Here is a 16,740-nt window from a genome sequence, read left to right as displayed (position 1 = left end):
GTAGATTATCTGAGCCGGTTTTACCTGCCTCATTACCTCCCTTCCCCATCCCTCTTCAGCCGCACCTTCCATTCTTCTTACTCCTCCCGTCCATCCTTCCCTTCCATTATGGGATAAAAAGGTCACAAATGGAACGATAAGTGGAGCGGTAAAAGGGACAAGACAAAGACAAAGGCAGGAAGATGTTAAAGGGGGGAAAAAGGATAAATAAAGGGAGGGGAGACTTTTAGAGTAAAGAAGAGAAGAAAAAAAAGTATAGAGAAGACGCTAAAGTGACCTGTTGCCCCCATTTTTCTCAGATCAGTAGATCTAATTACCCTGCTGTCTGTCGTCGTTACATCATAGAAACAACTAGAAATGGATGACCAGAGACAACCTGCAGCAGCAAGTTTCACACTAATCCATCATTGTTTCCGATCCCTCTCTCTTCCACTTCCAGCTCTCAATCTCCCCTGCCACCTCCTTGTCTCCTCTTCCTCCCTCGGCTCTGTACAACAGTCGACAGTCACATTCAACATGTAAATAATCAGTCAAACATATTGTCCCACATTACAAAGATATGCATACAAATGCATGAACGTGTATGTGTGGGCAGTTGGGATAGGCAGCGAGGGACTTTCCCTCTTTAATCAACATGAGAATTCACATTTTAGGCACTCATTAAAAGACAAGGCACACATACGAAATCACGGCTAATGAGGGAAGCAATGAGCTGTATATAAACATATGGAATCTGAAGCATGAAAGACTTTGCTGTTTGAATCCCCTTCACCCACACATGAGACACTAGCTAACTCTTTTTCGCATTTTATAGCCGGTGGTCAAATTAAAGACTGTGAATGTGAATAATTTCATATTTATTCATTGCTGCTCATTTGGGACATTTAACAGCATTCACAGGCCATTGTAGCAACATAAGGTGGGTATCGTGAAAGAAAATGCTTGTGGCAAATGTCTTCAATGAGACAGAAAACAATCTGAAAATGTTTTTGTCCAACATATGTTGGAAGTCAGTTGAACACAGATGAGCTGTAAATTAGGAAGATGGGATCTGTAACGGTCCATGAAATGGTTACTTGAGCTCAGATGGGATAAAAACAGTTGGAAATCCCCCTCACGTTTGACTTTCCAAGAATAGCTCCACAGGAAGGAATCCAAGAGACGTCCTAATCAGATCCTAAACCACCTCAAATCTGTCCTTTTAAGTGAGAGGGAGAAGCGGTTCTACCGCATGCTCCTTCCAGATGTCCAGGCTTCTCATCAGTGTCCCTAAGGACATACACTCCAACAGAGGTGGTTTACGGGTGATCAGACAGGATCTGAAATCCCCTCCTCCCCACACACACCTTTCCAGTGCCGGAACTCCATCTGACAATTTTATGTAACCTTCCGGAAACAACCGTGAAACGTTCACACCCACTTCACGCACTGATTGGCCAGGTGTGTGGAGGTCAAGCACTAAGCAGGGTTTGAAGAAGCCCTTTAGAACAATAGTGTTGACTTCCCAACACAGGTGACACATTGTACTACTTCTTTTCCAGCACCCACACATCTTTCAGGGTGATTTCACCTGATATCTTTTGTATCTAGTTATATACCCAAGTTGATCAAAATGTGTTGAGAAAAATGTTAGAGTCTAACTGCATCATGGACCTCTCCTGTAACTTTGATTGTAGAAAACAAAGCAAATCTGCATAAAAAGTGAAAAACGTATCAGTTCAACTTGCTCTCACTTGTTATTCAGGATCAGAGATACATTTTCCACTCCTCTGCGAATATGTCAAGCAGGCCCAAAGTCTTTCCACGCCCTGTAGGTGTAGGTAACAACTCTCTATTTGTGAAATGTCTTTTCCACAAGGCCAGCCGACCCCAAGCCTCCAGCTAACATACCTATCTCTCCATCTGAAAATGCCATTTCACTAACGGCCACGGCTACTGCTACATACCAAAAATGCTTCCTGAACGTATTCCGTCAGGAGGCCCTCTGTGCTGCGCTGCTGTGTGTACGCTTGTGTGTGTATTTGACGTTTAATATCAGTCGTTGTACTGTAAAACTCCTCCCTGGGTATCTTAAGGTTTACTCCACCTGCACAGATACAATACTAACACATCGCACCTTGAATTTAAATCATATGCATTGCATTTGTGATGCACACACACACACACACACACACACACACACACACACACACACACACACACACACACACACACACACACAGAGAGAGAGAGAGATAGGAACAACCAATAATCCACCAAACAGTAGCTATGCAAAGCTTTGTAGTATGAATAGCATTGCATTATAAGTATAGATTTTCAAAACTATATCTTTATGCTGTTTGTTTGTTAAAAGGGTTGAAATGTAAAACGTTTTTTTAGATTATCTCTGCTGATTCTGATGATCAATAACAAAATGTCTTTGTTCTCCATCTGTCTGCTTGTTAGTGGGATGAAGCTTGGAGTATAAACACACTCGTGTGCGCACACACACCCGCGCCGAGACACGCCCATTGAAGTCCCCAGGTGCGGTTTGTGGAGATAGAGGCTCTCTGAAGGTGAGCCCCATGGTGAGCAAAGGCGGGGTGCTGTGCTCTGTGAGTCTGTGTGTGTGTATCTGTCCTTTCATGTATTCATTTGTGTCTAATGCCTGTATTTGGGGCTGGCAGTCATGTAGACAGTCAGCTAAGGAAAAAAAAAAAGTGTTGAAAGGAAAGATACCCAGAACCAGACAAACAAAAATAACATGTATGTTTTTAACATACTAATGTCATCCTAAATGTAAAATAAATCAGTACAATAAAAATTTAGGAATAAGGGGATAGATTGATTGAGACAGAGGGCTACAGAAGGAGGGGCGGTTGAAGGATGGAGGGATGTAGCTTTTATCTGGAGGAGGGGAAGCCAAATTAGAAATGTGGCATGATCCCCCCCCTCCTGGGACTGAGTCAATTAGCCTGCCTGGAGGAGCTGCCAAGAGGCTGGGGGATGGTGCTGGTAAAGAGGGTGGTGGTGGTGGTGGTGGTGTGTGTGGGGTAGTGTTGATGGTGGGGTGACGGGTTGAGACAGGACAAGGCCAAGGGCGTTGTTAGGAGGGTTTTCATGGGACAGTGGGTGGATATTAAAGGAACCTAGCTAATATAGGCAGAATTGTACCCTTAAACTTGCTCCACATTTGACATAAATATGATATAAACGGTAAAGGGTGCAACATATCAATAGGTGGGTAAAACCTGCAGAATGGAAGGTGTAAGAGCAACCATCCCATCAAGTCTTAATACAATTTCAATTCGTTATGAAAAGTCATAATCATAGATTGGGCACTAAATCCCAGCATAGACAAAGACAAAGAGCAGGGGGACACTTAACACGGGTCTCAGTCCAGTCAGATGCAGCCCTGTATCAAACATGTTAGGACATATCCTGCAACTATCAGCCTATTTTTAATTAACAATTAGAACGAAGGGAATCAAAAACAGGAAAGAAAAAAAAAAGAGTTTAAATTAATTAGAAAGCAAACTATTCATGGCTGGATATTATTCAGTTTGATTTTGGTTCCTGAAATAAAAAAATGTCAATGCCAATTTGATCAAATCCATTGAAAGTAAAAATAAATGACATTACACTTTACAGTACTAATTTTAAGTTTTCATGCAGTTTAGAGGGGGTGAGTGTTACCCAGGTTATTTTCTGTAGCTACAATGGCCTCATGCAAATTATTGCCAGACACTGATGTTCTCTAGTTGTGTCACACGCTATTAGTAGATGCTAGCTGGCTGGCTGCACACAGACAAGCCTCCAGTTACAGCGGGACACACAACTCAGATAGATATTTGGCCATAAATGTGTTTGGAAAGAGTGAAATAAGGCGTTTTAATATAAGTTGAAACACTGCTAAGACTTACTCTTGTGTAAATGGAGCAAATGTTATGCATTTAAAAAAAGGTTAGTATGGATGTAGCTTAAGCACCAAATTTCTGTACTGAATGACAAGACATTGATATCCAGTTCTAAATATATTAAACTTTGTGTCTATGGTTCAGCAGGAAGAGCAGGTTTCCCTCAGATCTCAGTGTTGTCAGTTCAGTTCAGAAGAAATCAAGTTACCATTGGCTGAACGCTTATCAGTTTTTGTTTGACTGAATATTACTGTAAATTAAACTCTTATGGGACAAAAAAAAACATTTCAAAGAGTTCACCTTTAGCTTTTTTCACAATTTTATATTCCATTTTGTATAAAAATAAAACACGAATGAGTTACAAATGCAAATAATTGTTATCTGTAGTCTTTAGGCATCCTAGTCTCTTGTATGGGTCTAAATATTAATGAGCCTACACTGATCCTCAGCCATTTTAATTATTCCTCATTGCTAATTGTCCAGAAAAGCATAAAGATAGACAAAAGTCTTTACTTTTTTGTCACTTTTGCCATTACTTTCCTCTTAAAACATGATAATCTAGGTTCTATTGATAGGATGGACCATTTGACCTGGGGTTGAGTCTCGGGCTAACTGGAAAATACAAGAAAGGGGTGATGAAGAATGAAGAGGAATGAGGGGCTGATGGTGTTGGCGGCAGCAGCTGTACTGCCGGATCTAATAGGAGTGGATGGAGTGAGGATGGTGAGGGGCTGGAAGCTCTGGCAGAAGGCCATTTTCTTACCAAACAGCTCATCTCTGGACCCGATCAATGCACCAAAGCACTGCCGGCAATACTGACTAGCCTCTGCCAAAAACTGTCATCAAGCTATCGACGGGTTAGTAATGAAACAAATACTGAAACATCAACAGGAGTGCTGAAAAACAGACCTTTATAATGAATACGCATTAAAAACTCTCTCTGTGCTTTGTATTTCTATAACTCTCTTTCTTTTTCCATCTGTGATCCTGAGCAGCTGCAGAACAGCGGTAAGCAAGATTACAGGTGGTGAGAGGAGAGGAGGGAGGGCAAAGAAGGAGGAAGAGGAAGGGGGTAAGAAGGAGGGGTTCATACAGGCCAGGGGAGAAAAGGAAGAAGAACAGTCCATTCAGGTAAGAGAGGAGATGAAGGGGAAATTCAAAGGAGGTAGAGGTTGTTTAGGAAAAAAGCAGGAAAGAAGGCAAGACCAAAAAGGTGAAAACAATTCAGCGCAAAAATCCCCATCATCTTGTGTTTGTGTGTTTATGAGTTTACCAAATGAGCTGCCAGATGGTCCCTGTGTGTAGTATCGTCACCAGTGGCAGCAGAGGGTGGCAAGTACTTGAGTGACAGGTTAAAGAAGGAAGGGGAAGAGGCTGTACCGCACACGCTCAGTAGCATGTCACCAGGCAGGCCTGCGTCTCCTTCCTTATCTGACAGGCACACTGCAGAACAGCAAAATCCTCTGCATAAGCCCCTCAAGCGCTCCTCTGGGACACAGTGTGTGTGTATGTGTGGAGGCAGAGAGAGTTCCTTAAACTATGAGGGTCTTTGTGTGTGTGTGTGTGTGTGTGTGTGTGTGTGTGTGTGTGTGTGTGTGTGTGTGTGTGTGTGTGTGTGTGTGTGTGTGTGTGTGTGTGACAGGGATGGTGAGAATCTCGTTATTTTCCTATCTTCCTGTGTAAAGCCTACTAATTCCACCTCACCTTCAGCACTGCATGACTGCTCAAGGTGATTGGACAGGACAGGCCCAGAGTCCTAAACTCACAAACCTCCTCACGCGCATGCATGCACGCACACATCTACTCAAATCGAGAGTGCAATTACAGGTCAGTCTGGCAGAGGAGAGGCTGTTCTGCAACAGCGATAGATAGGCCTGAGCATTCGGGGAAGAAAGAAGAAATTAGGAAGGACAGTAGGTGTGCGTGTTTGTGTATGAGAAGGAGATGTGGAGGACAAGGCAGTGGCAGAAAGGGAAAGGTAACAGGGCGAGCACAAAGACTGTGTTGGAAAAAGCTTTAGCGGTGACCATGTTGTGTGCCAAAATAAATCCTTATACATTGTTTATTTACAATATAGTGTATTCATTGCACTGTTTGTGGTAGACTTCATGGGGTGGTATTTGACAAAAGTAGATTTTTCAATGTTTACACTACACGATACTTTGTACAAGAAAGTTGCAATGACAATTACCCAACATCTTAAAATGTTATCATCATGTCATGTTTTGGGGCATTTTCACACCTGAAAGTCCAACTGAGGGTTCCAGTTAGATTTGGTTTCTCATTGTCATTTATTGAGTGCAGAGGAACTTTGCATGACATACCTACGTGGGATATTAGGCTGTGTACTTCACATTTATTGGTTTATGGACATCATGCATATGACATCAACGTATTATCAATTTGGCCGGTAGCCTTTTCCATTTAAATGGAGGCATGTGTTTTCCTCTCCAAAAATAAATGATGTTTTTGCATTTTAGCCCTTTTTTCAAGTGGACCAAGGCTCATTTTTACTTCTCTGTTTCTTTTTTCTATTGTTTCATGTGTAACATGGCCTGCCACAATTTCCTGTACTTGGTCCACATGTCCAAGCCATCCAAAAACTGTTTTCACACTGCAAATGAACTGAGCCATTGGTCAGGGCCGTCACTGAAACACCAGTTAACTCAGTGATCCAGGTAACACATCTATCCATTCACTGTGACCAGTCCACTCAGAGTGAACTGACAATGACCTGTCCTCAGCCTAACCTTTATTTGAGGCCATCATTATGATTAAGTGAACTGTGTTAATCTGATGATATGTAACAATGCTACCATTAACTCCATCCTGCATCTACAACTTCTGTGCAGATACGACATCTTAATCAATTGGATTCCCTGGTCAGACTTTCTTACATTCACATGGATCCTTAGATGTTATTAAGGTAAGAGGAATTTTAGTTTTCTTTGGTTGGTCATCTCATTGACTTATCCTTAGATCACACTGTGCTAGCGAGCTATTAGTTAAAGTTAAACATACTTTAACTGAGCTGTGGAGATGGGTCAATCAGGCCAATTTATGTACTGACATCAAAACTCAAAATGCGTTAAACCAAATGTGTGAACAAACCATTAACACTTGACTTATTTTGCTCAATGCTACAAAGATTATTGTGGAAAAACAAGGTATTATTTCAGAAACAAGGTATGCTTTATTATCATGCACTATTATGGATTTTTTTTTTTTTTCACCCCTCCCTGGACATGAGGTTAGACGTACCCACTGAGTGGCCTTGATCATTTTTTTTGGGCTAGTACTTAAAATTTAATAGCTGGATTTAATATAAATTTATTTTAGTCTCATGTCAGCTCATTTAATGAGAACAGAAAATTTGTGTTTTGTTATGTCTGGCGCATTTGTAGCCAGTGATTTGGACCCCAATACGTATCCTATTTCTCGTCACCTTCCAGCCTGTATGCTAACAAACAGCTATTATTTAAAATTTCTCATCTTTTTTCTTTCACTCTTTTAATCCATGGCCTCAGAGGTCTTTTGTAACCCCTTCACCCCAAATCCACACCCTCTGTAGGTATATATTTTACACTTCTATCATGTCTAATTTTGGCATCACTGCTCTCTCACATGCTAAGAAACTCCCCATCTATTTTCTCTTAAGATCTTGTTTCCTTAAAAGGTTGAGCTTGAACATCAGTTAAGGTATTACCAACATCCTTTATCTCCCTTTTAACACAGTGATGAATTAGAGCAACTGTGTTCACTGACCTCAGGTTCAACCCTTTTGTTATCCCTCCATCCATTTGTTTAGGTTATCTACACATATCAAACGGACACTTTTCAGACACAAGATCTATTATCTTCAAGAGTATCCATATCCTCTATATAGTGAAAACTCTTGCCTGTGGATTGTTATGCACGTACTTCACTGAATCACTAGGTAAACTATGATAATATAAAAAAAATAACTAAATGCAGCATACATCTTTTATTTAAAGTTGAATGACACCTGCAGATGGACCTTATGTAGCCCACATATGGACTAATGCAGTTATCCCACATTAAATGGTAAAAACCCCATTTACAGAAATTCAACATCCAGCGGACTTTTTACAAAAATTCAGTACCATTTATTTACTTTGGAACACTAGTTTATTTGCAGAAAATGCAATATCTGTGTTCCCTTACCATTTTTACTTCCCTTTGTATCCATAAAAGAATATTTTAAGCTGACTTTGCCCAATGTACCGCCAACAGTAGACCAGTGTTTGTTAATGTAGAGGAAAGTAGTTTTTTGTAGATGTGTGACAAGATTATATATCAGTAAAAATTTATTTTGAGTTAAAAATCTAATATTTGGAAACCTGTAACAGTCAGATGATGATCATGCTTACTCTCAGTGCTCATGATATGAATGTGAAAACTGCAAATTTTGCAGAAATGCAGTACAGAAATTATCCATACATACACTCAAAGCTGCACACACACATACGTGCACAGCAGAGACAGGGTTCCACATATTGTACATCTTATACTGTAAAAGCACAGATGATCTACAGTTACATGCAAACTTTCTCTCTCCCTCAGACACACACACACACACACACACACACACACACACACACACACACTGACATATCACACATTTCACCCTTCATTAGTCATGGCTTCCAAATCAAGGGCAAGTAGCCTATCATGTATTTTTTTTTTAATTGGAGGAATCGAAAAAGAAAACAAAAAATAAATAATAAAAAGAACTGATGAAAGTTTCATGTGAACAGCCTTTTGCTTTTTATTTGAATGAGAGAACAACCTCCTCTCCCGTCTGTCCCCTCTGGCTATATGGGAAAAAGTCAATATTTCAAGAGAGCGGAGAACCTCATTAAATATTTCAAACAAAGGAAAACTGACATGGCAGCCTGCTCCCTCCCTCTCTCGCTCTCTCTTTCTCTCTCTCCCACCTAGCCTCATCTGTTCTCTGCAGCTTCTCTTTCTACTTCCTTCACTCCAAACTTCATACACATAACCAAGACAACCCAACACAGAGTAATAGACCAACACTGACCGTGCATGAATAGATTTTTATCCTGTGGCCTTCACACACACACACACACGCACATACTTTTCAAAATCTTGATATTTCTGCTCAGTACATTTGTTACCTACTTTCTGCTGACCTGGTAGATATTTCCGGCAGAGGAAAGGGTTAAGAGGAAGGTTAATGTGTTTTTCTGCTCGGGGAGGGTTGACATGGAGGTTAATGGGTTTTAAGGTGTGGCAGTGGATCAGTGTATAGCCACCATAAAGTTGCCATGGTGGTCGATTCATGACCAGGCAAACAGCAGAGCCACCTTGAACCCACACGAGATGTTAAGTTAAATAAATGTCCACTTTGCTGCTGTCTGATGTAAAATGATCGCACATTTTGTAAGAGCGAATGCAACCTGTGACCAGACGGTGAGAGCTATTATATACGTATACAATGCTCTATAGGCTACACAATTTCCTGGGAAAAATCCTCTGTTACACTATCAGCAGTGTTTTGGGGAATACACTGGAAGAGAGTGCAGTAATAAGCTTGAGTAGCAGTAGCCACCATGCTGAACAAAGAATACATTGAGTGATACAGAAATTCAAAAAGTGAAAGACTGAGTCAATATGAATATTCTGCAAACAATAGACTAGGAATTGAAACATTTCAATCAAGGCTGCCTCTTTTTGATACTTCTCTGGTGGATAGCTTTTCTGAATGAAGAAAATTATCTAGTTTTTGGGCTGATAGTAGCCTAATGTGATGTGACTAAAGCTCAGCGAAAGAAAGGTAACAGTGAAGACATAGTGAAGTAGCTAGTGCTCCGTTTAAGTTACTGTGCCCTCAACCCACAAGCCTGAAGCATTGATGAGGAGCGGGCTACAGATGTCTGGTAGGCTCACTTCTTTCTAACTCCAAAACCCAGAGATTTAAAATGTTCTGGCTTGTAGTCTTCAGCCCCAACAATCTCTGGCTCAAGTGGCATCACTTAATTAATCAGATTTAACGCATTCCTGCTAATTTATCCCAATGTTCATGTTGCGGTCATACACAAAGTCAAACATGAATCAAGACGGTGTTGGCCTCCGCTAGGGTTGTCCCTTGTCACCAGTCCTGTTTGTCATTTTAATGTGTTCAAAGTGAGGATGGAGGGAGGAGAATGTTCCTTCTCGGCTATTTGCAGATGATGTGGTTTTGTTGGTTTTCTCAGACCATGACCTTCAGCATGTGCTGGGTTGGTTTGTAGCTGTGCCTGAAGTGCCTTGGATGAAAGTCAGTAAAACATCCAAGTCTAAGGCCATGGTTCCCTGCCCGAAAACGGTGGACTGCTCGGTGGACAAAGTCATTGCCCTAAGTGAAGAAGTTCATGTATCTCAGGGTCTATTTCACGAGTGGAGTTAGGATGGAGCAAGAGATTAAAAAGTGTATAGATGCGGTGTCAACTGTAAAGGAGGCTTTGTACCGGACAGTTTTGGTGAAGAGAGAGCTCAACCAAAAGGAAGAGTTTTGGATTACCAGTCGATCTACATTCTAACCTTTACCTATGGTCATGAACTTTGGGTAGTGGCTGAAAAAATACGACTGTGGATAGAAGCGGTTGAAATGAGTTTCCTCCACTGGGTGGCCGGGCTCAGCCTTCGAAACTTGCTGAACCAGCTGCCATTGCGACCCGGAACTGTATAAGTGGATAAGAAAATGGTTGGATGGATGGTCATGCATCTCAATAAAACAGCAGAGCGGGTACTCTTAACATTCATATGCAGTGATATGCACAATGTGACAACAAACCTGGGAGCTATAAAACTTTTTGGGGCTCATGCACCAGGCAAGAAACTTTTATTCAAGTGAGTGGGTGCCAACTTTGAGTCCAGTGTCCAGTTCCTGTATATTCTGGAGCAAAAAAAAGGCCTCATACAAGTTTTTTTCTTTTTTTTAAAGACATGAGTGTAGGCTAAGTAAACTACACCTTAGTTGTGATTGTTATCACCTGAAATATCTCCAAGATAAAAGAACAAGACGTTTGTGTATAAGCACATTACAGTTAACGTACCACACAATTACTCTCAAGTAACCCTTTGTTGGGGCTTCAGTACAAAGCTAAATTAAGGGTTAATGTGTGGGTTCAACCGTAATGGAAGGGTTACTGTGTTGGTTAAGATGGATTTAGGGTGGAGGGGCTATAAAGATCTGTGAGACCATGGATTACAGGACTGAATGGGTGAAATGACGGACTGAATGGGTGAAATGACAGACAAAATGCACACCTGTGTGCTTAAAAACATGGCTACACCAAGTCAAACACAAAACTTGGAGGATCCCCTGACTGACAGTGAGAAAGAATGAGAAAGAGCTAAAGTATTTAAAGGACACAAAGCTTCATAAAGACAGATGAATAGTCAGAAAGAGGATGAGGGAGAGAGAGGAGAGAGAGGGGTGGGAGAAAAGATGAGACCAAAGCAGAGTGGCATGGGATAAGCCTCTGTCATTAGTTAAGGGATTTCAACATAAACCTGCAGAAAAGGCAGGAGTAAATGAGATTAGAGAACAAAAGTGGCAGAGTGTGGCGGGATGGAGGTTAGAGGGCGGAGAGGAAGGATGAGGCACATAATAACAGCAGGTGTAAAAGGTCCAAACCACCACTGATTTATGGTCTGTTTTAATGCATTATTGTTCAAGTGCAAGGCTGTGAATCCTATACAAAAGCTTCATTAGACATCACTCAGTTTTCAAGCTAAAATCATAACTTCAGTGTTCCTTATCAATGCCAACGTAAAGAAAACGATTTTCTGCAAAAGCAACAATGATTCCCTCTAAATCCCACATTTCCACTGGTGGACCATCAGGAAATAAAACATCCAAGACGCACACACGCTCCCACATGCATGCAAACTCTTCTCCTTTCCTCACGGAAAATCACCCTAATGATCAACACAGATATGAAACCATGAATCCAGCATAGCTGACACACATTCAAGTGTCCACACTTCATTCCAACTCAAATACTCGGGGTATTTCCCAGCTTCAGTATTCAAGAATAGTCAAAAAACTAATTTAGTCTCAGTCTGTTATTAAGAACCATTTAAAACATAAACAAATGAGAACATAACAGCCACATGTCACTCTTGTACCACAGTCAAACACAACTCTGTTTATCATTTTAGACATTAATTACAAATCTCTAATAAATAGTTTGTAGCAATGTGGACAGTGATCCTGTCACAAAAGACAAAGAGAGAGAGAGAGGGAGCTTCAGGATTCAAACTCTCACCTTCATCAGCAGCTTCCTCTGCCTGTGTCCTGTTTCAGTCTTCAGCCCCTCCGAGTCACTTTCCTGTTGACAGGTGCCATCATGGTCAAATAGTCCATAGGCTATTCTCAAATTTTCTCTGTCTCTGTCTATTTTTATTTTTTCTTACTTCCTCTCCGAGTCCTGATGAGATTTGTATCACCACGAGAAAAGCAGCATGTGTGTGTGAGTGTGCGCACAACTCCAAAGGTCCTGGAATTCCTGAGTCCTGCGCTAAAGAGCGAGCGTGGCTGAGCTCCCTCTCTGTTTCTCTCTGCACTCCTTTCCTTTTTTTCCTTTTCTCTCCCAGGCAGAGAGGAGGGGAAGACAGTCAGGGGGTGGGACGCAACACAGAAGCTGCTTTCAGTCAACTCTTTCTCTGTCTGTTCTTCCTCCCCTGCTTTCTCGTCCTCTGTCCTTTACCCTGTGTCTCTTTCTTTATGCCTAACTTTTACGCCCTGTCTTTTGGCTTGTATTCTGTGACAGATACTCTTTCAGTGCTCACCAAGGCGTGAAAGCTAAAGCTCTCTCTGTCACACACACACACACTCGCGCCCTCCTCTTTCTTTCAATGCCACTCCCCTCTGCCACAGTCCAGAGGTAAAGTCGCTCCCTCGCTCTGTCCCCCAGGCACATTGTCTTTCTTCTACTGTTGTGATTCAACACACTTTATCCTCAAAGGTTCAGTGCTGTTTGTGTCTGTGCACGTGTGTCTCTAAGTGATCCTACAAGGTTTTTGGCTGATGTAGTTGTGATAAGGATCTGGGTGACAGTGGATGAGGGTCCACTAAAAAAGGTGGATTTCAGTTTGAAGTTTTGTTATGAAGTTCAGGCTTTCTTTAAAATCTTAACTCATTCATTGATCTGTCTTGGGTTTGTTGCTCTTTTCTGAGATGAAAAATATGAATTGATTGAAGTCACTGAGTTCAAGGATCAGAGATTATTAATCAAACCCTTCACACAGACATACTTGACTTTTTATCTACTTTTTGTAACATATATTTCTCGTATAAATTAAGAGGTGAATATGTACTTTGTGGGATGTTGCCCCTTTGAATCAAGCACCTTCAAGGAAAACCTAGAAGGGAAGACTGAAGGTCTTCATATTCTGGGTGCCTGTTTTATGTGTGATTTATTTGCACTTCAGTATATTTTTTTCAAATGGTTATTTTTTTCATGAGAACACGACTTTTATGCAGTAAAAAGTGACACTTTTTTTTCCAAAGGAGGTGGCATTTACCATTCACTTTATGTGGAACAGAATGGATGTCACGTCACTACTCCTAACTACAATGGGAGACTTGTTGATTGTTTGTGTCTCTAGCCACTCAGTGTTACAGTATATGACAAAGGACACAAAAACAACAAAGAGAATGATCTCATGGACAATATATGGAGCAGCATCGCCGAATAACTAGGCTATGAAGACAGTGAGTAGTCTATGTAGTTTACTTTTGGATGTAATAGAGTTGGTAGTGAGCAGGCAACAGTGTGAGCAGATTTGCCTAACCTACCAATATGTTCTCTGAGGAAAAGCAGGGCAAAATCATCATGACTGGATGATATTCAATCTATCATTTTCCAGAAGAATGAGCTGACACAAATCACTTTGAATCTTGAAAAACTGTTGAGAATTTGCATCCTTTCTATTATAAATAATTTTTCACTGGCGAATATTTGACTTTTCATTGGAATTTATTCCTCACGCCTTTGGTGTGTAAAGTCTTTTATGGTACAATTCACTCCAGTAAAGTGATACCTCAAAATATAGGGTTAAAACAACCACACTTGGTATTAGGGTTACCCTTAACACTTCAGCAAATAATACTATAGAAAGGATAAGCTGTTGCTAAATAACACAAGAAAACCTTTCCACCTTTCCAATTTCTGCTGATGTGGTCAAGCCACAGAAATTTCTATCATCAGACAAGAACACAAATACTGGATAAGTCTACAACACACTGGAATATGTTGTGACAAGACTTTAAAGGAGCTTCTGCTGGACGCTGAGTGCGGAGGATCTTTTCCCTCTCACTTCTTATATTGGAAATTCCTGTTAATTGTCCTGCTTCTGACTTTCATCAAAAACCCTTTCATTAATTTGTTTTACTTCATCATTTCTCGTCAGCAATTGTTCTGCCTGCATTTCTCGAACCTGTCAGTCTGCTGAGGCTTTTCTTTTAATATCATTACAGTTGTGCAACTCAGCCATCGCCAACATCTAGACGCTGGGATGACTCGTCCTATCGCCTATCTTAATTGGCCTACGCTTATCGATGATGCACACGTCAGTGTGGTCTCCTCGCCAAAGTCCTTCTCTGTTGTAAACCTTAATAAAGGTTCTTATGCACCCTCTATTGACCCTTCCCTTTGCTGACGTTAACATTCACATAACATCTGCACGAGGGAACTACAAAAGGATAAATGTCAAAGAAAGATTGTGGTTATGGCAAATATATTCTAGTTAAGGCGTTAAGGTTTAGGTAACTAAAGCATGTGGTCAACAAGTTTGACCCAGTTGTTTTTTCACATTTGGTCCTTTGTAACTTGACCTCCTCAATGGCTGGTCAAGTACAGACAGCACAGTCCTCCAACCATAATCTGTTGTAAACATTTTTGGAGAATCAAACTGATGGCAAACTGAAAGGAGGATAGAGAAGAAAACAAAGGAAGAATAAGAATCTACATTGTTAGTTAGTCCTGAGGCTGTAGTGACATTACTGATACACTGTCTGAGTCTGCACTATATTATCTGCCCACGGGTTAATGATTCACTTAAACAACATCATCACTCCAAACTGAAATAATGTACTAACATTTTTATGAAGGTACGTTTATGAGAGAGTCAGGAAGAGAGAAAGATTCAAACAAATCTGACAGAAAGAAATATAGAGTAACTACACCCAGGGTGGAAATCTATACATTTTGGATAACACTAAACCAAAACATGAAGTCATTTATTGTGTTCATAATCAGAACCCAGACAGTGGGACGCTGCATGGTATCAGTGAACCACGCACACGCACACATGCAAACATGAAGACACTGGCAATATGGACATTCCCACTCACACTTTGAGATCCACACTCATGCGGGTATACTCACACACAAACACCTGCTGAAGGTACGTTCATCGAAGCGCACAAACGCATGCAAACACCCTCACTCACGCAAAACACACACACACATGAACACACGTGTGCCGTCTGTCTGGTGTCTAGCTGGCACCATTCAGACGGCCATCTCTGGAGGCTGAGTTAGCCAATCACAACTGCCAGTCAGCAGCTTTCATTATCACACACACAGATATATACACGCACATGGTAGGTCCTTGGAGACTCCACACTGGGAGAAGACGAGTGTATACGTGTGTGTGTGTGTGTGTGTGTGTGTGTGTGTGTGTGTGTGTGTAGTCAAATGGAAATCCATCGCTGCATGTGTTGAATAAAACGGTACAAATTAGACAACAAAAGAACAGAACAAGATGAGATAATGAAAAATGTAATCACAGGAAACTGACAATTACACATTGCAACATGGTGATATCAACAGATATGCCTCTTTCAGCTGCTGTTTCATTTTCTGTGTCCTCTGTTATCAGTTTTTATCCAGCTTTGTTGAATAAGACTACGGTAGAGTCTGACAAGGGTTTTTTCTCGGTGTCAAGGGAAGATCCCTGATGGCTGCATTTCCAGGATGCTACATCATCATATTCTGCTGATGGACTGTTCCAATGTCCGGGGTTCTTTCATTTCTACCAAGTACTGAGTCCTTCGTTTAGAGAACCTTAAAGAATGCCTCAGCTATATCCTCAGTGTTCTTAAAGCACCCAAAATCCCACGAGCACGTACAAGGACACGCCTTTTCAGTGATGAACACTGGACTACAAAGCAGATGGTGGTGATGATGCTTCGTCTGGATTCAGTTTGTCATTAAACAGAAGAATTACGCATAACGCACACTTGCTACACTTCCTACACTTCCTACACTGTTCCATCATATGTTCTACAACTGCTAGGAAAGTGTCTTGCCTAGCCTCTGAAGGACTTGGCTTATAAGGTTATTCTCAATGTGTGGCACACAAAAGCAGCAACTTAGATTAAATTTCCATTTCTACACTTTTTTCAAAATAAAACCCTCCTAGTCCATCTTATACTGTGTCTCATCTTTACCTTTTAAAGACTATACAGTCTTTATGCCTAGGCATTATGTTTGAACTGTGCACCCAGCAAACTGGATGGGCCCTCTCTTTTTTAGCTTGGAGGATACGGCGTCTATGATTTTCAAAGATATTTTTTTATTTTGATTTGTGTGGCAAGAGGACAGCTTTTTACTTCGGCTCAGTCAATCTGAAATGAGCTTGGGCCCAGAGAAGACGGCAGTGTTTCTGGATTATGTTTATATATGGTTTATTCTTTTCACGGTAGAGTTTTAACCAGCATTTTTGGATGCAGTGACAAACTGTGTTTATAAACAGCAGATTTCAGAAGTGTTCCTGACCACATGCAGCAATTTCCACTACGGATTTG

At 41.0% G+C, this 16,740-nt stretch overlaps 1 protein-coding gene across 2 annotated transcripts in view; it reads right to left on the bottom strand.

The window, feature by feature from the left end:
- The window catches only part of sema3b (sema domain, immunoglobulin domain (Ig), short basic domain, secreted, (semaphorin) 3B), a 76,853-nt gene extending 64,162 nt beyond the window's left edge, over positions 1–12,691 (bottom strand). The window contains exons 1-2 of one of the 2 annotated variants that reach the window (XM_069140939.1): positions 12,342–12,691; positions 12,194–12,256 (exon numbers count right to left, since the gene is read on the bottom strand). The gene's annotated coding sequence lies outside the window, so the exon portion shown is untranslated. Of the gene's footprint in view, positions 1–12,193 lie in introns of both variants that reach the window. The other variant, XM_069140938.1, reaches the window with a different exon arrangement.
- Between the last annotated feature and the right edge of the window lie 4,049 nt (positions 12,692–16,740).

This window comes from Embiotoca jacksoni, unplaced genomic scaffold (genome assembly GCF_022577435.1).
Source record: "Embiotoca jacksoni isolate LCO1_2020_lvr unplaced genomic scaffold, fEmbJac1.0.p SCAF_9, whole genome shotgun sequence".
Classification (NCBI taxonomy): domain Eukaryota; kingdom Metazoa; phylum Chordata; class Actinopteri; family Embiotocidae; genus Embiotoca; species Embiotoca jacksoni.
The sequence above is the reverse complement of the archived record's forward strand: the minus strand, read 5'-3'. Positions and strand labels throughout refer to the sequence as shown.